This window comes from Loxodonta africana, chromosome 16 (genome assembly GCF_030014295.1).
Source record: "Loxodonta africana isolate mLoxAfr1 chromosome 16, mLoxAfr1.hap2, whole genome shotgun sequence".
NCBI lineage: Eukaryota > Metazoa > Chordata > Mammalia > Proboscidea > Elephantidae > Loxodonta > Loxodonta africana.
In genome coordinates this window covers 11,301,039-11,325,797 of record NC_087357.1, presented here as the reverse complement: position 1 = coordinate 11,325,797, position 24,759 = coordinate 11,301,039, and the positions used below count along the sequence as shown (strand labels likewise).

General features: G+C 50.8%; 1 long non-coding RNA gene across 2 annotated transcripts in view; it reads right to left on the bottom strand.

Moving 5' to 3' along the window:
• The window catches only part of LOC135227887 (uncharacterized), a 29,811-nt gene extending 5,374 nt beyond the window's left edge, over window positions 1-24,437 (bottom strand). Inside the window, exon 1 of one of the 2 annotated variants that reach the window (XR_010318042.1) lies at window positions 3,575-24,437. This is a non-coding gene — a long non-coding RNA (uncharacterized LOC135227887). The remainder of the gene's footprint in view (window positions 1-3,574) is intronic. The other variant, XR_010318043.1, reaches the window with a different exon arrangement.
• Window positions 24,438-24,759: the final 322 nt, after the last annotated feature.

The following is a 24,759-nucleotide window of genomic DNA, read 5'->3' as shown; positions in this document are numbered from 1 at the left end:
GCAAGTTTCTCGTCCTCTCTGAGCCTTAGCGCCCTCCCTGGGAGATGGGGATTAATACCTCCCTTCTCCAGCAAGCCCAGCCCAGCTGCTGGAAGATTAGATGGCAGGGCTGTGCATACCCTGGTCCTGGGCTAGGCCCAGTAGGTGTTGGTTCCCTACAGCCCTCAGCAGTTCTGCGATTCCACCCTATGATCTACTGTGAGAGAAATGCCTACGAAAATGAGCGCCTTTGCTCTCCCTGCAGAAAGCCGTCATTTTCCTAGGCCAAAGACCCATCTCGGGACCCTCCCTCACTGACCCGGGGTCTGCCAGAGTGTCAGTGGTAGCTCCAAGCAACCAGCAGACCCTCTGCAGGGCCAGTCACGAGGTCAAAGTGCCTGAGGAATTCTGTCCCAGCAGAGCCAAGAGCTAAGGACCCTCAGGCAGTCTCGATCTGTAGGAGCTGGCCCACCTCAGGGCATCAATCTCCTAGGTTAATAAACAAGGCTCCCTGGCCCCTCCCTGTGCTAAGTCCAGGGTACAGCGACTCCTGGGGACACCTGAAGGAAACCAAGTGGCGAGGGTCAAAGTACATGATCCAGCGGCCAAAGACAGGCCAGTGGGCCCAGATGCTGGGCCTCTGATGATAATGTTGTTGTTGTTAGCTGTCATCTAGTCGATTCCGACTCATAGCGACCCTGTGCACAACAGAACGAAACACTGCCCGGCCCTGCGCCATCCTTACAGTCGTTGTTATGCTTGAGCTCATTGTTGCAGCCAATGTGTCAATCCACCTCATTGAGGGTCTTCCTCTTTTCCGCTGACCCTGTACTCTGCCAAGCATGATGTCCTTGTCCAGGGACTGATCCCTCCTGAAAACATGTCCAAAGTATGTAAGATGCAGTCTCGCCATCCTTGCCTCTAAGGAGCATCCTGGCCACACTTCTTCCAAGACAGATTTGTTCGTTCTTTTGGCAGTCCATGGTATATTCAATATTCTTTGCCAGCACCACAATTCAAAGGCGTCATCTCTTCTTGGGTCTTCCTTATTCATTGTCCAGCTTTCACATGCATATGATGCGATTGAAAATACCATGGCTTGGGTCGGGCGCACCTTAGTCTTCAGGGTGACATCTTTGCTCTTCAACACTTTGAAGAGGTCCTTTGCAGCAGATTGGCCCAATGCAATGCGTCTTTTGATTTCTTGACTGCTGCTTCCACGGCCGTTGATTGTGGATCCAAGTAAAATGAAATCCTTGACAACTTCAATTTTTTCTCCGTTTATCATGATGTTGCTCATTGGTCCAGTTGTGAGGATTTTTGTTTTCTTTATGTTGAGGTATAATCCATACTGAAGGCTGTGGTCTTTGATCTTCATTAGTAAGTGCTTCAGGTCCTCTTCACTTTCAGCAAGCAAGGTTGTGTCATCTGCATAACGCAGGTTGTTGATGAGTCTTCCTCCAATCCTGATGCCCTGTTCTTCTTCATATAGTCCAGCTTCTCGGATTATTTGTTCAGCATACAGATTGAATAGGTATGGTGAAAGAATACAACCCTGATGTACACCTTTCCTGACTTTAAACCAATCAGTATCCCCTTGTTCTGTCCGAATAAAAAAAAAAAACACCAACCCCATTGCCATCGAGTCAATTCCTACTAACAGCGACCCTATAAAACAGAGTAGAACTGCCTCATAGAGTTTCCAAGGAGCACCTGGTGGATTCAAACTGCCGACCTTTTGGTTAGCAGCCGTCGCTTTTAACCACTACACCACCAGGGTGTTAAGGATGGTGCTAACTGTGAATGTATCCGAAGCTCCCTGCCTGCTTCCGCTCAGGCCCAGCTCTCCCTACACTCACACCTTCAACAATGGACATCGGGAACTTGGCTGCGAAATAGAAAAACAAGGTCCCTGCCCACTGGAGCTATCAAAAAAAAATTTTGCTGTGGAGTCGACTCCAACTCATGGTGACCCCATGTGTATCAGATCAATGGCTGTGATCTTTCAGAAGCAGATTCCCAGGCCTTTCTTCCAAAGCACCTGTTGAGTTGACTTGAACCTCCAGCCTTACAGTTAGCTAAACCATGTGCACCACCCAGGGACTCCCTGGAGATTATGTGCAGACTAAATCAAGTAAACTAACAAACAGAACCGTTACCAGCTGTGATAAGTGCCCTCAAGGAAACGAAGAGTTGCACTGAGAAAGAAAAAAACAGAAGAGGGTCTCCTTCTGACAGCGTGGTCGGGAAAGACTTCTCTGAAAGGTGAGATGCAAGAAACAACAGGTGAGAGGGCCACACGGCTAAGAGTGGGCTGAGGCCTCTCTAACAGTAGGGTCCTGCACCCTGGTGTGAGGTGGGATGGGAGCAGCTAAGATTGATTGAGATCTTACACACACCAGGCTCCCTTCCTCACCCTTCTTGGTGGTATAGTAGTTAAGAGCTACAGCTGCTCATCCCGTATTTCTCCCCACCCCCTAGAAGAGGGTACACTTTACAGACGGGAAACGGAGGCACAGAGCAGATACAGGACTTGCCCAGGATCGCACAACTAAAAGTGTTAGAGCAGCATTGAACCCAAGTGATGTGGCCCCCCCAGGCTGGGCCCAGGTCTGACCTCCCTCAGGGGTACTCCCAGGCAGGCACAACAACTCCCACACTCTTGAGTTGCATCTCCAGCTCAAACCCTCCCTGGCTGTGTGACCCAGGGCAGGTGACTTAGCCTCTCCTTGCCTTAGTTCCCTCTGTAACACAGGGCTGACAAATGAAGGTCCATCAGAAACAGCTACAGGAGTGCTCTCTGATGTGAAGTTCTTCCCTAATTTGGCAATAATAAATAATAAGGAAATCTGTTATATGGGCTTTGTCATTGGCAGGCCTGATGGTTAAGGTTATGTGTCAACTTGGCTAGGACATGATTCTCAGCGGTTTGGCAGATATTATGTAATCATCCTCCATTTTGTGATCTGATGTGAGTAGCCAATGAGTTGAAAGGGGAGTTTCCTTGGGAGTGTGGCCTACATCCAATAGGCAAAGGTCGCCTCCTCTTGATCCTGCATCCAACCCGTCATAGTCTGACCTCCAGTTCTTGGGATGTGAGCCAGCAGCCTGACACCTGACCTGCAGGTTTTGGGACTCGCCAGCTCCTGCAGCCCCGTGAGCCAGCAGCCTGCCACGTGACCTGCCAATTTTGAGTCTGTCAGCTCCTACAACCGGCCCATGGATTGGGAACTTGCTAGCCTCCATAACTTCATGAGCCATTTCCTTGAAATAAATCTCTCTCTCTCTCTCCCCCCTTCTCTCTCTCTCTCTCTCTCCCCCCTTCTCTCTCTCTCTCTCCCCCCTTCTCTTTCTTACCCCCTCCCTCCCTCCCTCTCTCTCTCTCACACTCTCTCTCTCTCTCTAGCCAAAAGGTCGGCAGTTTGAATCCACCAGGAGCACCTTGGAAACCCTATGGGAAAGTTCTCTCTCCTATAGGGGTCACTATGAGTCAGAATTGATTCGACAGCAACAGGTTTGGGTTTGGTATATGCTTCATCGGTTTTGCTCCTCTGGAGAACCCAGCCTAAGACAGCAGGGAAAGGCAAGACCTCACCTGTTCCTTGAACAATGTGCTCTTTTAAAGATCTATCAGTATGGGATCAGATTGACAACAGCAACTCCAAAGATGAGACAGGAACCTTAGGGGGCAGTTGACGTTAATGGAGGAGGAACAAGCCTGAAAAGGAGAGTGAGAATATTTGCACAACTCAAGGAATGTAAGCAATGTCATTGAATTGTACATGCAGAAGCTGTTGAATTGGTGTATGTTCTGCTGTATATATTCTCAACAACAATAAAAAATAATAAATTATACTAAAAAAAAAAAAATCCATGCCTTTTCCAAGGGCCCCAAGGACACTCACACCCTTGACCCCACCGGGCAGGAAGAGCCTTTGCACGTTCATATCACTGCACACCAGGGAACCAGGGAGGAGTTGACTCATCAGCCCCTCATGTCCCACTTATGCAGAGGGCCAGCTTCTCAGTCCACAGCTGGGCCAGCCTACTTCTCTCTCACACACACATATGCACACACACATACACACACACACAATGCACATGCATGCACACACAAGTGCACACACATGGATGCATGCACACATACACATGCACACACGTGCAGCCTCAGGGCCTGGCTCAGGCAGCACTCCATGTTACCAGGCCTTGGTAGAAGGCCCTGCAACTTCGAAGCTCCTGAGAGCCAGAGCTGGGAAGAGGCCAGGAAGTGACAGGGAAAGCCTGTGCAGAATCTGCCAGCCTCGGCAAGAAAGGGGCCAGGCACAGCCCACAGCTGTCAGCCTGTGGCCAGCCCAGTGTTAAACCAGCTAGCAGCAGCTCCGCTGGCGCAGGCGCTGTCCAATCAGCCCTTTCCCTCCAGCTCCTCCTGTTCAGCAGTTATCTGCCTCGAGGTGACTGCAGTCCCCACCCAGTCCCCTGGCCTGAGCTTCGAGGACAGCCTCTCCCCCCGCCCCCACCGCCTACCTTCTGACCTTGAGCACCCCAAAGAAAAAGCCTAGAAAGCCTGGCTCTTCCAGGAGCCCTCCCTGCGTGCTGCGTGGGAACCAGAGCATTACCTCGCTGCGGATGCAGAGACCCAGAGTGGTCTGGAGTACATGAGCTGGACCAAGCCCCCCTGGAAAGTGATCAAGAGGACCTCCATTCGCAGTCTGTAAAACGCTCACTGCATTGTCTCCTGGAAATTCTTCTTCCTGGTTTCCAGGCTTCGCTCCTGCCCTCTTTTGCAGCTTCCCCACCCCCCGAGGTGTTTGTCCCTTAAACCTTGGTATCCCCTTGTGATCCACCTCCGACCCTCTTCTGAGTCCTCTCTCCCGTGGGCCATCTCTGTGGCCCCTGCTGCAGGGACCGCCTGTCTCTCGAGCCCCAGCTCTCCCTTGAGCCACAGACCAGATCCACCCTGTGGCCATCCACTCCACCGCGCCCTTGGCTGTTGCAGGGGCTCTCAGGCCCTGTCCCTGATGAACCCTGGACTCTGCAGACCCCTTGCCTCCAATGCCTTCAGTGTTCTGGAGCCTGAGCTCAGAAAACAAACCAGAAAGGAAGGCAACACCTTCCTGTGACCCCCTGCCCTGCAGACCCTGGCCACCATGCAGTCCACCCCAGGGTGGCCTCAGAAACCCAAATTGGTCCTCACCATAAACTGTCATTATGCAGCCCACATCAACACACTTATGTCCAAACATTCACCCGGACCAGCCGTGCCAAAGCCAGGGACTGTCAAGCCTGGGCATTTTCTCACTCCTTGCTCCCCATTTGTGACCCTCGGTGTAGGGCAAGTCTGGGGGCTCACTGGTGCGCCCCAGAATGCTGAGATGGACAGGCACAACCTCTTCTATCCCACATCTCTCTCTTCTCCAAAGCCTCCTGCCAGGCACCCAGACTGTGAGTACGAACATCGTATCTTCCGTGTTTACCTCCCTGAAATCCCTTCTGGACTCAACTGATGCCTAAATAAACAGAAGAATGTAAATAAGTTATTCATGTCTGCGTCCCAGCACCGGTGTATGCCACATCCACAATAGTAGTTGAAAAGAGCTGAATACACGAGTCCGCTCATGAAATTCACTTCATTAAAAATCTCCAATGCTACAGCACCAAGGCTGAGCCCTAATGTAACCATGGACTTCAGTTAACAGTAATGCTCAACATTGAAGGAGCCCTCCCTGGTGGCACAGTAGTTAAGCACTCGACTCCTCACGGAGAGGTCAGAGGTTTGAACCCACCAGCCGCTCCTGTAAAGATTACAGCCTTGGAAACCCTATGGGGCAGTTCTACTCTGTCCTATATGGTCGCTATGAGTCGGAATTGACTCAACGGCAATGTGTATTGGTTCATCAGTTGTTACAAACGTACCACACAAATGCAAGATGTTAATAGTAGGGGAATCTGTGTGCCGGGCAAGAAGGGTATATGGGAGCTCTGTATTTTCTGTAGGATTTTTCTGTGAACCTAAAAGTGCTCTAAAAAATAAATTTTTTTTTTAAATCTCCAAAGATCCATTTTCCTACAGGAGGAGCTTCTGTGTCTTTGCCTGGCTTTCAAACTCCCCAGGACTATCCTTGGCCTGCTCATCCCCTATGGTCACCCCTCCCTTTTATGCCCCTGACGCCCAGGACACTCCAGCAGCTCACTGTGGCCCACAGCACCTCCCTGCCTTACTTCAAGCTGCTTCCTCAGCCAGAGCAGGCTTCTCGCCTCTGCGCACCAGGATGCAGCCCCTCCTTAAGATGAATTCCCAGGTGGGGCAGGACGGTGGGGAGGTGGCAGGGGTCACTGGACCTAAGAGAAGACCACAGCTGCCTGTTCTGCTGGATGCAAGGGTTCCCGCCCAACGCAGCCAGGCGGGACGGTCCTGAGAGCAGCGGCACTTCTGCCCTAACTTTCCTCTAGCTAGGTTCCCACCAGTCTTGGCCCCAGAGGGGGTCCTCAGAGCTGTCTCGGCCAGCTTGCTCCCTCTGGATCCCCTGCTACCCTGTCTTCACCAGCTTCTCTGCTCAGTGGCCGGTGGCCCCAGGGCAGGAGATGCAGCCCTCAGAGTCCAGGGGCCAGATGGGCTTGAACACTGATCGCTAGGGCCCTCCTGGCTCAGCCGGCCGCTGGCATTCCTCAGTGCCTGAGCACCTGGGGTGACAACGGCACCGGCCCAGCAGAGGCCACGCAATCTGGGTTGATCCCTCTGAGGAAAAGACCCCAGGCCCTGCTTCTTCCAGTGCCCGTCTCACATCAGCCTCCCCCTTCTCAGGCTCCTTCCCACCACACTCATGGATTTTGAGCTCCAGAAGGAGCCTTTCCAACACCCCAGACCACAAGGCTTCAGACCATATGCCCCCCTAAAGCCGTTCGTGGCAGCCAAGGTCATCCAGGGCAGAGATCAGGGGGCAGAGAGGCCTGAGGCCTGGGACACTGGCATTTCTGGGGTCTGGAGCATCAGTGGGTCCTATTCTACTGCTGCAGCCCCATTTTGGGGTCCAAGGCCCCACCAGGCTCAGAGCAGCCAGGAGTAGCCAGGCCGGCCACCCGCCCACCTCCCAGCCCCAGGGAGGAAACAAGACCCTTTGCTGGGTGCTCCTGAACACAGCTGAGACGGGCAATCAGAGAGACCCTGAAAGCAGTGGAGGGAAAGTTAAACAAGCGCCTGGGGAAGAAGAGGCCTGGGATTCCTCGAGTCGCCCCCGACCTAGCTCCCGGGCCACCGCCTTGTTCCAGGCTCCTTCTTGGCTGTACTTACCAAACAAAGCCAGGATTTGAGCCTGGAGCCTGCAGAGGCAACATGTAGGCCCCACACATACACACCATTGCAGTGGGGGCTGCTGAGGGCACCTGGGGTCCCAGCCTACTCTGGTCACAAGCACCACAGGCACTCAGTCAATGGCTGACAGCACCCTCAGGCCTCGGGTAGAACCCTTCGGGGACCAGCACAGCTTTGCAGAGTTCCCCAGAGGTTAAGCCCAGGTGTCCACAGGACTGTTTACTTGAGAAATCATCCTTTACCAGTTCGGTCCCTCCCTGTCTTACACTCACCTCTGCTGCTGCTTCCTGGGACCACTTCCCAAGTAAAGACCTCACTCCAACCCCTGTCTTAGGGTCTGCTTCTGGGGGCACTGGGAGGGAAGGGCAGACCAAGACAGAAGGCGAGGGCTCAGAGCTAACAAGGGACAGAGGAAGGATGCATTCAAAGAGGTCCTGAGCAGAGGCGAGAAGGGAGGCGGGAAGGAACTTGGGCTGAAAGGCCCTTGATGGCATTTCACTCTCACCATGCTCCTCTATTTTGCAGAAGCAGTAACCCAGGCTCAGACCTATCTCCCACCCCCCACCGGGTGATAGGGGGAGCTGAGGTTCAAACCTGGGTCTCTTCAGCTCCCAAGACAGGTCCCAGCCCCTGGACCCTTCCCTGCAGAGGGGGCTGAGCTGGGAGGGACAGCATGACAGTGGTGTTAATAGGGTTAGGGTCACTCCCTCCCCCAACCAGGGTGGGTGGGCCAGCCACCCCGCAAACCCCCTGGTGGGTGAAGCAGCCCAGCCCCGCCCACACACGGGGCGGAGCACTGAACTGCATGGCCACACCCCCTCAGCCCCTCCCCCCGCGGCTCCGCGCATATCCTCCCGTCTCCCGTTGGCTAAGGCGAAGACCTTCCTCTCTGCCCACTGGCAGGCACCTCGGCCAGTCACCGTGCCTAGTGGGTGGCTTGGAGGGTAGTGGTGACAAGTTGCCCTACTGGTGACTGGTGACGCCAGCCCTAGTGACGCTACTGTTTGGACCCTGGAGTCATTTTGGTGTTGACCCCGTGACAGTATCAGGGGTGCGGTCCACACACCCTGCATTCCCCTAGTGATGCCGCTGAGGCACGTTCCGGAAATGGAGCATTTTCCACAGTTTCGTGAAGGTAGTATGGAGCCCGGCTCCTTCCTGCGCAGTACACTGCACAGTACACAACCTCATCTTCCTCCTTCCCTTGTTCTGAAAAAGCGCAGAGCTCAGCTTCCTCTTTAAAAGGTCAGCTAATGGGAACCCTGTTCTGTTTTCTCAGGGGGGGCAGCTACAAGCAGGAAGGGTAAACTCGGTGGTGGAGGGTTCATCACACCGCTTTTTGTTAATTTTTTTACCACCGCTTTTATGAGTTTCTACAAACACATACAAGAGAAATAAGGCTCATCTTTCTCGTGATTAGGGAGCCCTGGTGGTGCAGCGGTTAAGCACTCGGCTGCTAACCGGAAGGCGGGCCCTTGAAACCCATCAGCCGCTGCAGGGAGAAAGATGTGGCGATCTGCTTCTGTAAAGATATACAAGTTTGGAAACCCTATGGGGCAGCTCCACGGAGTCCTATAAGGTCGCTATGAATCTGAATAGACTTGTCAACAATGGGTTTTCTCTCCTGATTGCCAAGGACTGTTTGGGAAAGAGTTCAAAATGCTAAAGATGCTGTTTAAAACAACTCCCAGGTTGGGGAAGACAGTGCTTCTAATCAGGTACCACTCCTGCCTTGGCCACTGTGGCCCAAGGGAAATGTTTGTCCGAGACCAGACCAAGGAGAGCTGTCGACACTGTGGACCTTTGATGCTTCCATTTTGCATATTTCAAGTGTCTAGTAAATATGTGTTGAAGGAATGGAGGAATAAACTAATTCAACTCAAACCTACTTTGACCAGGGAAATTCAAATAATTGATCTACTGTGGCCTATTGAGAAGATGGACTACAATAGAGCCATAAACTTAATGACTGCGAGAATGTTGGACGATACAGGAAATAGCCCCCTTCTATTATTATGTGAAAAGCAGATTTAAAAAAGTATAGGATCCAATATTTCAGTTTCAAAATATAATAAACCCAAACCCACTGCCGCTGAGTCGATTCCGACTCATAGCGACCCTATAGGACAGAGTGGAACTGCCAGTAAAATTAAAGAATATCAAAATATAATACATATGTAGAGTAGGATCCACACTTTGTTTTGAAAACATAACAATATGTATGTAAACGTACAGAATGTAATAGAAATAACAAATGTGCCAATGCAGATAGTAGCTATCTCTGAGTGGTGAGACAATGAGTGGTCTGTCATGCCTTCTGGACTCTATGTTTTCCAGTTTCCAATAACAAACATGGGATGCTTCAGTACTCACAGAGAACAATGGTCAATTAGCAATAAGATGAAATATCAGAAGGTCATTGGCCAACTGGACTTCCTCACGTGAAATGCAAACATGACTTGCTGAACCCTTCTCAGTGGAGCTCTAAACCAAAGAAACCCTAACCTGTTGCCGTTGAGTTGATTCCAACTCACAGCAACCCTACAGGACAGAGTAGAACCGCCCCATAGGTTTCCAAGGCTGTAATCTTTACGGAAGCTGACTGCCACGTCTTTCTCCCATAGAGCGGCTGGTGGATTCCAACTGCCAACCTTTCAGTTAGCAGCCAAGTGCTTAACCACTGCACCACCAGGGCTTCTTAGTGGGGTTCTAGGCCTAGGGATTCCTTCCCTGAGATTCTGCATGGATCCCTAGGAGGGCTCACAGGAGGGAAGACCTGGGCAGGCAGGGCTGACCCCCCAACCCCCATTCACCATGCCGACCTTTTGGTTAGCAGGCAAGTTCTTAACCATTGAGCCACCAGGGCTCCAATAACCAGAGACATGGACGTTAATATGAGATACCATGCCACAGTCATCTGAGCGGCAGAAAATAGAGGGTCACATAATATCAAGTACAGTTGTGAGTCTGCAGAAATGAGATCTGTCCTATTCTGCTGGGAGGAGGGCAAACTGCGGCTGGCACTCCACAGAGTCATGCACAGTCCCTGGCTAAATCAGGTTGGCACCAGCCAGTGATGTGACTCCTAGAGAGGCACCCAAGACCTTCTTGCACAGTCCATAGAAGACACATAGAAGGATGCTCAGAGCAGTGTTGGCCATGGTACAAAGAGTAGGAGGAGGCAACCCCAGGGCCCCTGGCTCAGGAATGGAAAAGTGTGTGTGTGTGTGTGTGTGTGTGTGTGTGTGAAGTATATTCACACAACGTAAATTGCATGCACCAGTATTAAACTAGACTTAATATAGCAACAAGAGTGGGTCTTAAAAACATAATGTCGTACCGAAAAAAAAAAGGTAAGAAGCAGAATGAGGTTTATGGACCAATACTGTTTATGTAGATTGTAAAACACACACAAAATAGCACTACATGTTTTTCAAGGAGTCACTTATATTCAAATAAATGTATAATGTATTGAGAGTGGATTGAAAGGACATAAATCAAATGCACAAAAGTGGGTATTATTGGGAGGGGGGAATTGGAATGAGGAGGGAGGACAAAGTGGGGAAATAATAAAGTAAATAAAACCCAACAGCATCTGTGCACGGTCCCCTGGTGAGGTGAGCCAGGAGGTGGGCTGATGGTTAGCTCAGTTTTGTGAACCTGAGAAGCTCCAGAAAAACTTGGCATATACCCAAAAGCAGAGTCTCAAACAGATAATTGTACGCAATCATGCAACATTATTTACAATAGCCAGAAAGAAACTAAACCAAACCCATTGCCATCAAGTCAATTCTGACTCATAGTGGCCCTATAGGACAGAGTAGAACTGCTCCATGGGGTTTCCAAGGAACGGCTAGTAGATTCGAACTGCTGACATTTTGGTTAGCAGCTGTGCTCTTAACCCCTGGGTCGCCAGGCCTCTTTACAATAGCCCAAAGGTGGAAACAACACAAGTGTCCATCCACAGGTGAATGGATAAACAAAATGTGGTCTAACCATACAATGGGATACTACTCGGCCGTGAAGAGAGATGGAGCTCTGAGACATGCCACAGCATGGAGGGACCTTGAAAACATTATGCTGACTGAAATAAGTCAGTCACAAAAGACAAACACTGTATGACCCCACTTAGATGACGTATGTAGAATAGACAAGTACATAGAGACCAAAGTTTATAAGTGGTTACCAGGGGTGGGTGGGAGGAGAAAGGGGGAAGTTATTACTTAAAGGCTCACTGAGTTTCTGTTAAAAGTGGTGAGAAAAATTGGAAACGGATAGTGGCGATGGTTGCACAACACTGTGAACATAATTAACGTCACCGAAGTGCACACGTGAAAGTGGTCGAAATGACAAATATTTCGTTATATATGTTTTGATGTTGTCGTTAGCTGCCATGGAGTTGACTTTGACTCATAGCGGCCCGATGTGTGCAGAGTAGTACGGCTCCATAGGGTTTTCAAGGCTGTGACCTTTTGGAAGCAGATCACCAAGCCTGTCTTCTGAGGTGCCTCTGGGTGGGTTCAAACCGCCAACCTTTTGGCTAGTAGTTGAGTGCTTAACTATTTGTGCCACCCAGAAAAAAAAATTGTACACGAATGTTTATAGCAGTGAAGCAGGGACAGAAGCCTGGACAGCCTCAAGGCCAGCATAACAGGCCTGTTGATCTGGTACCCTATCCTGTGGGTGATGTTACAAGACAACCCACACATGCAGCCTGTGACACACAAGTCTTACATATCTCTCTGAAGTTGTTTTTCGGGACCCCACCATAGGGGTGGCATCCTGCATATCTCTCTTGTAAGTTGTTCTTCAGGACTGTACCACAGGGGGTGGAGTCACAAGAAAACCCACATCCTGGACCCTGACATGTGAAGTTCTACATTTGTTCCCTACAAGCAGTTTTCCAAAGATGAACGGAATTAGCCCGTCCCCAGGGCATGTGCAGTGAGAATGAGTACGACCTTCAGTCTTGTCAAGTGGCCACCAGGACTGTGCAGTGGGGGTGTCCAAACTGACTCCACCTTGGATTCCAGATGCCCTCGCACCTCATTTCTTAACTCCCCTATTTCTCAGAAAGCCCTGCCTTTTCCCCAGAAAGCAATGAATAAAACATGAGATCCTTCCCACCTAAAACCCCTTATAAACTCCAGGAAAACCTCTGTTCGGGGAGAGACTGGAGGCTAGCCTAGGCAGAAGCCCCTCTCCGTCTCTCCCTCGTGAGCCTCTGCTTTCTTTCTGTCACTAATAAACCTTTGTTCATATGGAACCCCTGAGCCTTTCATGGTCATTCTTGGTCCGAGGCGAGAACCCAGGCAGGACTTGGTCCCCAGCTGGGAAGTCTTCCCTGCAACAGCAGAGTTAATCACAATAGCCAAAAGATAGAAAGGATCCAAATGTCCATCAACTGATGAAAGGATAAACAAAAAGCAGTGTATCCATACGATAAAAAGGAATAAAGCTCTGACACATGCTACAACATGGATGAGCCTTGAAAACACTGTGCTAAATGAAGGAAGCCAGACAAAAAGATCACGTATTGTGTGATTCCATTTATATGCAAAGTCCAGAACTGGAAAACCTACGGAGACAGAAAGGTTGGTGATTGCACAGGGAGGGGGAAGGAGAATAGGGAGTGACTGCTTAATGGTACGGGGTTTCCATTGGCAGATGGAAATGTTCCGGAAGTAGGCAGAGGCGGGGGGATGACCCAGTAAGCAAGGTAAGCACGGGCTTAGCCCAGAAACCTAGTGCCGTCGATTCGGTTACTTCTGCTTGTTTACTAATCTGTAGTGAACAGTTCCACATGGGTTTCGCGAAGCACTGTTCTACCTTGCCTTCTGGATAATCTGCCTCTGGGTAGAGCCGATAGTTGTGTGACATTGTGACTATCCTAAATGTCAGTAATGATAAGTTTTATGTGTATTTTACTACAATAAAACAAAAAAAAATTCTTTTAATCCAGCCCCACCCACCATGCTCCAGAGATCTCCACCCCAGCTGGTGACCAAAGCTATCCCCTCACTGTGAATCAGGGCACGGAGCTGAGACTGAGGTCTGAAGGCATGAAACAGAGAAGCAGATCCTGGGGTGGGGAGTGTGTCCTTCTAAGGACCAGGAATTAGGACACAGGGCTGCCCAAGGGACCCATACACGAAAAGAGGCAGGAGATCACAAAACCCACAAGCCCCCATGTGGCCATGAGATTGTCGCAGAGGCAGTGACCCAGGGCAGAGCCCAGCAGAGTGGGGTGGATGGCCACACAAGGACCATAGCACCAGGTCTGGGAGCCCAGAGCCCTAATGAGGGGCTTACAAAGGGCTTAGCCCAAGATTCCACAAAGCCTGTGGGGGGGCCACTCCAGGCCCCAACGCTGCATCGGGACAGACTTAATGGACTGGGCTGGAGTCACCACCAACATAAAGTATTCTTGTTCCCCAGCAATTTAACAAGGTATTTATGGGCTCACCACAACCCTGGGACACCACTGGGCTTATGGGGCACAGCTGGTACAAACAATCAGGGCAAAGAGGAGGGACAGGACAAGGGCCATGTGACAAAGGTAATAAAGGCCTGGAGAACTGAGGGTCATTCAGTGCACCCAGCAGACTGGGCCCATCCCCCACCCAGTTACCATGGGGCCAAGGGTCTCAGCTGGGAGGGGCCTCTGAGCAGGCCTGGGGGGCGGAGTCGGGCACACAGCATCAGAACCAGGTGCCTGGGGCCTGAGAAACCCACCACCTATCTTTAAGCATACGTCCTCTAGACAAAAGTCACTGGGCATGGGGGGCAGGGCCTCTGAGTTGCTGTCCCCTAACATCAAAAGGAAGGACCCTGGGACGATCTTTGGCTCCCACAGACCACCCTGTGTTCTGAGAGCTTTTGTTTACCAGCCAGCCCCTGTGCTTCATTAAAACCCAAAACCAAGCCCGTTGCCACCAAGTCGATTCCTCAACCCTGTAGGACAGAGCAGGACTGCCCCATAGGGTTTCCGAGGCTGTGATCTTTGCAGAAGCAACTGCCACATCTTTCTCCTGTGGAGCAGCTGGTGGGTTTAAATCGCCAACATTTTGGTTAGCAGCCGAGCACTTAACCACTGTACCACCAGGGCTCCTTTATGTTTTATTACATAACAGTTAAGTAGTGGACCCATTGAATAAAAGATGGCCATAGTCCAGGTCAAACAGTGCCATCATTAATAGAGAATTTAACACAGGCAAGACCCCTTGGTGAAGGCATCACACAGACACCTCTGCACCAGGGAGGAAAGGATCAGCATTGAGCCCATGTCCGAGCTGAGGAATCGGGCTGAGACCTGCCCTGAGGTCACATGCCTCATGAGTGACAGGGCAAGGACTTCCTCCCAGATCAGCAAAGTGTATCACCAGGCTCCTTCCACCCACCATGCCCACGTCTATGAGAGGCAGAGGAGGTGTGAACACAGGGAAAGGGCAGCTATTTCCCCCGGCTCAGTCAAAGAGGGCTTCCTGGAGGTGGTGAGGACTGAGCCAGGCCTCAAATGATGAGTAGGGTTTGTCTAAGAAAAAGGAGCAAAGGGAAATGGAGCATGCATCCAAGGCCCGAGTGAAGCCACAGGAACCAGGGCGCCCAGTGCCACTGTATATCCCTGGAGACTCTGAGATTTGGAGTTCTGCCTTGTTGTTATTAATAATAGTAACTACCACATATCTCAAGTTTTGTTGTTAGCTGCCAACTAGTCAGCCTCTGTCTCATGGTGACCCCATGCACAACAGAATGAAACGCTGTCCAGTCCTGCACCATCCCCATGATTGGTTGCAGATTGGACTCTTGTGATCCATAGAGTTTTCACTGGCTGATTTTCAGATGTAGGTTGCCAGGCCTTTCTTCCTAGTCCTGTGTTTGTGGTCATTTGTCACAGCACCAACAGGAAGCTCAGACACTGGCTCTGACACCCTCTCCCAGGGGAGCAATTCCAGCTGCAACCCTGAAGCCTGAGACATTAACCAAAGGGTCTCCTTTGAGTGTAGAAAACAGGCTTCGGATAATTTCCGGTGGAAGGTTAAAAAAAGGGGCTGAAAAATACAGGAGCACTTTGAACGGCACCAGACCCTTCCTACTGCCCCCAAATAAAACACATTTTCTTCTCCAAGAGTGATTTTAAGGTGTTTTCTGACAAAAACAGACCTGTGCGGTGGAGGCTGCTGCCTGTCACCAAGTGCCTGCGGCTGCCTGTGAACACCACAGCCAGTCACGCCGGGCTGGGATCACAGTGCTGGGAAAAGGGAGCATTGCCGGCTAAGCGGAGTGGCAAAGGGAGCCAGGCTTTGGCAGGGCCCAGGGAGCCAGCTTTGGGGAGAGAACTTTCCAAGAGCTATAAATACAACACCTCCATGTAAGTATGGTATTACTGTATTTTATTCATGCCACCTAATGAAAACTTGCAAGGGGCATTGCCTAACCAAACTGCTGACAAAGGAGGAAGCAGAGGCCACGTGGCCGTGCCTGGCCAGGGAGGGCGTCGGCGCTTGGCCATGGGGTCAGCCTCTCCACCCTGGCCCCAGCACAGGTGGGCTACACAAGCAGAGCCTCAACAGACAGACCCACTGGCCACCAACTAGTCATTCCCCAGCCAGAGAAGCCCTCAGTGTCCGAGAAAGAGGCCAAATCAGGAGGTCAAGAGACCAAGGTTCTAGACCCTTCTGTGAGCCCAAGGCAAGCCGCTGCCCATCTCTGGGCCTCAGCTTCCCCAGCCGTAGCCAGGGTTGGCTGGACTAGCAGACCCAGTCTGAAGGTCTCCTTGGTCCAGGTTCCCACACTCAGGTCTCCCTCCACCTTGAGCTTCACCTCACACTTCTTCCCAGGTGTGGCCCCAGCCCACACACAGCATCTGCCAGCTCTCCCTGCTCCCTGCAGCCTTCCCTCCCCCATATTCTGAGACAGGAAGACCTTTTCTGCTTGAGTTTCCCAGGCTTTTCCTTATTCTCCCATCTCCCAGAGGCCTCCCCACACCTGATGTTTTTTTTTTGTGTGTGAATCCTGACAATTGTTTTTTGTTGTTCTTTTTTTTTTTTTATTGTGCTTTAAGTGAAAGTTTACAAATCAAGTCAGACTCTCATACAAAAATTTATAAACACTTTGCTATATAGTCCTAATTGCTCTCCCCCTAATGAGACAGCACACTCCTTCCCTCCACTCTCTTTTCGTGTCCATTAGGCCAGCATCTGATCCCCTCTGCCCTCTCATCTCCCCTCCAGACAGGAAATGCCTACAAAGTCTCATGTGTCTACTTGATCCAAGAAGCTCATTCTTCACTAGTATCATTTTTCTATCCCACTGTCCAGTCCTTGATCTTGTTTCTTGACCTTGGCCAATGGACACTTTATTCTTAACCCTCTCAACCACCAGGGCTTTGCTCCCTGTTCTCTTTTCGCTTCAGGATCTTTGCCTTCTGTCTTAGCTTGGGTTCCCTAAAAGCAGACCCAGAGACCAGGACTTGAGGGCAGTAGCTTATTTAGGAGGTGGTCCCAGGAAGCACAGGGAGGATGTGGAAAAAGTAGGAAAGACAGAAAGTAGGGAAACCATCATAGTGGATGCTAGTGAGGAGTCACCATGGTGGGCGTCTGGGCTCAGTCCCCACATGCCCTCAGAAACCCCGCTGAGACTCAGGCATGGAGACCAGGGCCTGACCCACTAACTCCCATCCCCAGCAGCTTACAGAAAACTCCCCCACACATCCAGGTTGCTCCTGGATTTGTGGAGGAACAAGCCCTCCTGGTGCCAAAGAAAGCCCTGGGGCAGAGACACAGAAAGACTCAGGTACTGGGGGGGGCAGGTGTCAGTGGAACCGCCCTCCATCCTGCCTGTGGGCTCAGGTGGGCTTTGCAGACCATGCCAACCAACCTCTTTTTCTCTGCCCTGGCCCTTTCCGGCCTGGCCCAGCTCAAACAGCCATCTCACTCATCCAGCTTAGGGTGCCCTCCATCCCCACCACCACAGCACCTGCTCTTTCCTCTAGCTGCCCTTTTCCTAATGGCACAGATATTCGCACATCGCCATGTTTGTGCCCACCACGCAGATGGAAGATGCATTCTGTGGGGAAGGGGGTCAGAGACCCTCCAGAGGAGCCAAGCCAAGAACTCTGTTTCTCCTTGCAGGCAGGTCTGGACCCTGTGCCTCTCCGGAGGGAGCTGAAGGAAAGCACATTTGCTGGGTGCCCAAAGGTCCGTACCAGCCAGAGCCTCTTGACGAGCTCTCGCTTAGTGCTTGGGAGCCCTGAGGTGGGCATCGCCTGATGCCACACGAAGGTGAGGCTCAGTAGGTTCTCCTGATGTCATCATCCCAGGATGACAAGGGCACTATCCGGAGTTGTTCACTGGAGCTCACTACATACGGATGCTTCTGGTACTTTCCATGCAGCCTTGCACGCAATCCTTAGGATAGCCCTGCGGAGGAGGAATTAATGCCCCATTGCACAGATGTGGAAACGGAATCCTGGGAAACAATGATGCCGCAGTGACACTGTACCAGACACTGACTCAGCACTGGCCATGCAAAGATGACAAGTCATGTCCCTGCCCTCGGGGAGCTCACAGTTCACCAGGGAGGTTCTCCTCCATCACGGGACTCTCTAGCCACTTCCGGGAAGAAGCAGAATAAGGAAGGGCACCCACCACCACCATCTTCTTACCCCAATATCCCCTTCCCCATTCCCTGAAAACTTTCCATTCCCAGAGCACGTGGTGGACCTGCAGCCAATCGCAACGAACACACAGCTGACTCAGGAAAAGGACAGAAGGGGCGCAGGGTAGAAAAACAAGACAGAAGAGTTCAGAAAGAAGGGTCCCAGGAGGGCAGGTCCACTAAGACTAAAGGGCCACACCCCTCATGTGGTTTGCACCCCAAAAGAGGACACAGCATTGGAGACACTATCTGGTGCCAACATCTAGGGTCCCCTCCAAGACAAGCATGGCACCAAGAGATGAGAAGCCATCTGGCAGGGAGCCCCCACCCCTGTTCCCTGGAGGCCCCACACAATCCCAGAGAGAGAGGCAGAGCCCCAGTCCTCCCAGGCAGTTCTAAGGGGCTCCATGCACAGGAGAAAGTTCAGGTATCACTCCTGTGAACACCCCCTCTAGGGGCTCAGGGGGCTGTGAGAGAGACCCACTTCCCACTCCTACAGAGGGTGTGCCCAAGGGGTGGAGGGGCCTGAAGCAGACGTCAGCTCTCTGAAGTGGAATCAAAGAGTTCCTTTATACAAAAGTTCACTACTCCGCAATCACACAGGAAAATGGGGGGAGGGTGGGGTCCCCAGTCCTTGAGACTCAATGGGGCTTTGTCTCCACTGACCGGTACTTTGGAGAGGACTGTACTGGGCTAAAGGAAAGGAGACTTGTAAAATGGAAACGGACTTCTGCCCCATTTCTTGCAGAAAACAGCCTGACAGGTTGTCAACAACCAACCATGCTTGCCGTCCAAAAACCCGCAACAGTGAGTGTGGAAAATGACAGCATTTCCCTGAGTCCTTTACCTCACCCTTTACCTCATCCTCAGGTGCACCCACTGAGAATTTGGAGGAAATTATATGATGTCTTCATTAATCTGCCATCGGGAGGAAGCGGGAGGTGAGCCAAGGGGACTGGGAGGAACTAAGTTGGCCTCTATAGAAACCCACATGTTGAAGGCTCCAAGGGGACAGATGGGAAAGTGGCCACAGAGCGCAGCTTCAGGACCTGGGCAGGGGGCAGGGTGTGTAGGGAGTGGGGACGCCTGCGGAGAAAGGATCCTAGTCACTCCTTTGCGTATGCTCACCAGTGTCCCCACCTCCCAAGTGGGTTTCAGGCAAGAATGGCATAGGATTTGAAGTGGACTCACTCAACTGAGGGTACATCTACGCTTTCTAACTGTGTGGCCTTTGATGAGTTGCAAACCTTCTCTGAGTCTTTGTTCCTTCATCTCTAAAGTTGGTAATAATCTTATCCAAGCAATAGGGTTGTTATTTATAAATAAGAAAAGGCGCATAAAATGCTTAGCACAACACCGAGCCCATGGGACTAAATTAATGGTAGCTTTGGAAGACTGTCAGGCAATGAAGATCGGCTGACAGTGAAACATGAAAATATGCACAAAATCATTAGTCATTGGGGAAATGAAAATCAAAACCGCCATGAGACACCACTTCACACCAACTAGAATGACTTTTCTTTTTTTAATGGAAAATAACACGTGTCGGCAAGGATGTGGAGAATCGGACCCCTTGTCTATTGCTGGTGGGCATGTAAAAGGGTGCAGCCACTGTGGAAAACAATGACAGTCCTTTGAAAAGTTGAACATAGAATTACCACAGGTCTTGGTTATCTAGTGCTGCTGTAACAGAAATACCCCAAGGGGATGGCTTTAACAAAGAAAAATGTATTCTCTCACAGTCTAGGAGGGTGGAAATCTGAATTCAGGGCTCCAGTTCCAGGGGAGGCTTTCTGTCTCTGTAGGCTCTGGGGAAAGGTCCTTGTCATCAATCTTCCCCTGGTTGAGGAGCTTCTCGGCTCAGGGACCCCAGATCCAAAGGACGTGCTATTCTCCTGCCTCTTGTTCCTTGGCAATATGAGGTCCCCGTGTCTCTCTGCTTGATTCTCTCTTTTATATCTCAAAAGAGATCGACTTAAGACACAACCTTGTAGATTGGTAGTCCTGCCTCAGTAATATAACTGCCTCTAACCCTGCCTTATTAACATCATAGAAGTAGGATTTACAACACAAAGGAAAATCATATCAGATGACAAAATGGTGGACAATCACACAATACTGGGAATCCTGGCCTAGACAACTTGACATGTATTTTGCGGGAGACACAATCCAATCCATGACACCATACCTAAAAAACCTAGTGCCGTCGAGTCGATGACACCGTATGACCCAGCAATTCCACTCCTAGGTATATGCACAAAAGACTTGAAAGCCGTGATACAAAGAGATACTTGTACCCAGTGTTCGCTGCAGCACTATTCCTTAAGAGCCAAAAGGTGGAAACGATCCAGGTGTCCACCAACAGATGAATGGATAACCAAATGTGTTATATCTATGCAATGGAATCATCCATAAAGAGAAACGAAGTTCTGGTACATGCTCTGACATCAATGAACCTTGAAAACATTATGTTGAGTCATATAAGCCAGACATAAGAGGACAAATACTGCATGATCCCACTTAAACAAAATATCTATTATAGGCAAAAGCACAGAGACATAAAGTAGGTTAGTGATCACCCGGAGCTGGGTACAGACTTTCTGCTTGGGGTGATGAAAAGGTTTTGGAAAAAAATTGTGGTGATGGCTGCACACCCTTGTAAGTGTGATTAACACCACTGGATTGAACATTTTTGAACAGCTAAAATGGCAAATTTTGTGGTGTGTGTATTTTACCACAATAAAGATGAATGGATGATGGATAGATAGATGGAGGTGCAATACATCAAATCTGGTAAAATGTTAACTGTAGAATCTAGGTGGTGATTGTTCACTGCACAATTCTTTGAACTTTTGTACAAGTCTTTAAATTTTCCATAATAAAATTTGGGGGGGAAGGGTACAGATGCTGTTTCAAAACTGAGCATCCCCCCGGGGGCAAGGACGAGAAGACAGGAGGGACCAGGAAAGCCGGATGAGTGGAAATGGGGAACCCAAGGTTGAGAAGAGGAGAGTGTTGATGCGTTGTGGGGTTTCCAAACAATGTCACAAACTGTATGTGTATTAATTGTTTAATAAGAAACTAATTTGTTCTGTAAACTTTACCTAAAGCACAATAAAAAAAGTTTTTTTAACTGAGCATCACGACAGGTATCGAGAGGTCTGAAAATGCCCATGGCCAAGTCATTCCACTTCTAGAAATTCACCCAGGGCAACACCCTACAATCAGTCAAAGGATCCTGTAACTGGAAGCCTCAGCTGTAGATTTTGCTGCAGGAGCTGGAAGGTGTTGTCAGTGCCCCGTCCCCCCCACCCCCAGTGCCTCCTAGAGGCTGAGTCCCGGGTTCACCATCCCTTTCCTTGTCTCCCTAAGAGCCACCTCTGCATTGAGGACAAGATGGCTGCCTGCAACCGGGACACACTTCAACCTATACGCAGAAATGCCGGCACAAACCAATAGTCCTTTCTAACCAGAAAAATTCTGGGGAAAATCTGCAAGCCCCCTGGAGGCCCATACCCATCCTCAATGGGTCGTAAATGAATTGACCCCAAGAAAAAGGGCCTCCAGCATCAGAAGATAGAAAAAGGGCTGCTGGGTGGACAAAAAAAAGGATGTCAAAAAAAGAAAAAGAAACCCCAGATGTCTATTACAAATCCTCAGCGAAACCAAGGTTCAGAGAGGCTAAGTAACTCACCCAAGAGCACACAGCCACTGAGGAGGCACCACCAAAGCCTATGCTCAGAACCACTCTCTTACACCGCTCACTGGGAGAAGGAGCCAGCAGCCCCACCTCAAGCGTGGGGGAGCCACATAGCCACGGAGGCCAGCCCCTGCCCACCCCCCAAGCCTCCCACCAAAATCCAAGAGCCCAAGGGGCCACAAGCAAAACTGGGGAGAACAGTGTGCACTGAACCCCTGAGTGGCCACCAGCAGGGGAGGATTACCCAGTAGGCAAGGTAAGTACAGTGCTTACCCTGCTTACCAGACCATCTGTAGTGAACAATTTCAGGGTTTTTCACATCAAAGATTCTGCTTCTAGCTATGGCTGGCATCGGTCTCTCTCCCAACCCCACAGCACCTTCCTACAGAATCAAAGCCTCTTTTCAAATGTAAAATACCTGACAGGGCGGATGACCCAGTAAGCAAGGTAAGCACGGGCTTACTTGTGCTTACCTCCCCTGATGCCCCGTCTCCATTCCAGATCCGGAGGGGCCTAAGTGCCACCCCCTGCCCTCCAAGCCTGGTGCCCACTGACTCAGCCCTGAACCATGAGGCTGCCCCTGCCCAGCCACAGAAGGAGGCACCATGCCAATGTCTTCCAGCCCCAAGCCCTTCAACTCCTGGCCCCAGTAGGGCTTTGGGGGGAATGGCCCTTTTCACTACAGGTTAGTAAATAAGCACAAGTAAGCCCGTGCTTACCTTGCTTACTGGGTCATGGCTTGCGTCAAGGTCACATGGCTTCAAATTGTTCACTACAGATTAGTAAGTATGCACAAGTAAGCCTGTGCTTACCTTGCCTATTGGATCATCCACCCCTGGCCATCAGGGAACTTGGCTGCAAGAAGCTGATTTCTTCCCATTGAAGCACAACTAGACATATGAAAGATCACTGAGCAGCTCACGGGATCGCTGCAGGGCCAGACAATGAGATTTGGAGGCTATGTGGCCAGGAACAGTGTCTGAAGTCACTCCACAGACCTGCCTCGTGGGGGAGGGGACACCCGGAGACCTTCAGGGGGCACAGACACTTCCACGTCTACTGCTGACCCCCCAGTGCAAGACGCTGGCTGTTGCTGCTTGACCCGGCCCCTGAAGCCTCTGCAACCAAGATATGGGTATCTGAGTAGCAAGGGTTGAGGGCTTGGTGCCCACCCTCCTCCCAAAAGGCCCTGGCACCTTATCAGCCTCCTCCTGAGGGGTCTGAAGATTCACAGCCTCCCACACAAGTGACTGTTTAGGTAAGCCTGGCAGGTAAGTTACCTTCAGCCTTCCCAGACCTGTGTTACCCACAGTGTGACTGCCAGAAGAAGGAATAAATCAGCCTTAGAAGAAACGGAACCAGAGCGTCCCTTAGAAGCGAGAATGGCGAGACTTCATATTGCTTACTTTGGACACATGTTCAGGAAAGGTCAATCACTGGAAAAGGACATCGTGTTTGGTAAAGTGAAGGGTCAGCAGTAAAGAGGGAAACCCCTCAGTGAGATGGACTGACACAGTGCCTCAGCAATGGACTCAAACATACTGTCATGGATTGAATTGTGTCCCCCCCCAAAAATGTGTGTATCAGTTTAGCTGGGCCATGATTCCAGTATTGTGTGGTTGTCCCCCATTTTGTGGTTGTAATTTTATGTTAAAGAGGATTAGGGTGGGATTGTAATACCCTTACTAAGGTCACATCCCTGATTCAATGTAAAGCAAGTATCCCTGAGGTGTGCCTGCACCACATTTTATCTCTCAAGAGATAAAAGGAAAGGGAATTGGGCAGAGAGGCGGGACCTCATATCACCAAGAAAGCAGTGCCGGGAGCAGAGCGCATCCTTTGAACATGCGGGTCCCTGCCCAGGGAAGCTCCTAGTCCAGGGGAACATTGATGAGAAGGCCCGCAGAGAGAGAAAGCCCTCCCCTGGGGCTGACGCCCTGAATTTGGACTTTTAGCCTACTTTACTGTGAGGAAATATACTTCTCTGTTAAAGCCATCCACTTGTGGTATTTCTGTTACAGCAGCGCTGGATGACTAAGACACATACCAAGGATCAAGAAGTTGGCACAGGGCCAGGTAACATTTCATTCTGTTGTACATGAGGTCTCCATGAGCTGGAGCCAACTTGGTGATAACTAACAACAGTTAGGTGAGGGTATAGACAGAAATTCCAGAAGGAAAGATGCTAACGTATCACCAGCAGTTCTCCCTGAGATGGGATCCTGAGGGATTTTTCTGCCCTCCTTTGGAGAAGAGTTCGACACTAGCAAGTGTTTTTCAATGAGCACACACTACTTTTATAGCCAGAAAAGGAGAACATTTATAATGTAGTCTTTTTTTTTTTTTTTTTTAAGCCATAGTCTGCTCGGAGCAGATCTCCTTACCAGGCGAAGCAACAGCCCTGAGAGCCTGGGGCTGAGCCGAGCCATCCTGCCTGCTGCTTGCCTGGGGATGGCAGAATGGTTCTGGAGACTATCAGCAACCAGGCCACTTCTCAAGGTCTTTCAGATAACAAGGGGATGTCTGGGGAAGAAAACTTCCAGAATGTTTAGTCATCAATCTCTGGTCTCCCCCTGACAGTCTGCTGATCATCAGCAAAGATCCCAGGGCAGGGAGCTGGCAAACAGGCAGCCTTCATCTGGGTGAGATTCTCAGAAAACAGCCCCTCCGCATCCCTGTCCCAATGCCCTAGCCCCTTGGTGCCCCTGCCGTGACACCCCAGCCCCTCGGTGCCCCTGCCCCCGATGCCCTAGCCCCTCCTCATCCCTGCCCCGATGCTCCAGCCCCTCGGTGCCCCTGTCCCAATGCCTCAGACCTTCTGTACCTCTGCCCCAACGTCCCAGGCCCTCCGCACCCCTGCCTGGTGCCCCAGCCCCTCCTAGCCCCTGCCCTGACACCCCAACACTCTGCCCCCGACCCACCCAATTTCCTGCATCCCCTGTGCTACACCCCCTCAGCCCTAGCTCCTCTCCCATCCTGACTTGCTGGAACCTCTCATTTTGTATCTCCCCTTCCCCCACGAGGTGCCATAACTTTGGCCCTCTGGTCCCTGGCACTGTTCCTGGCACTGTCAGCACCCTACAAACTCTGGGTGAAATTAAAATTGCTGGCC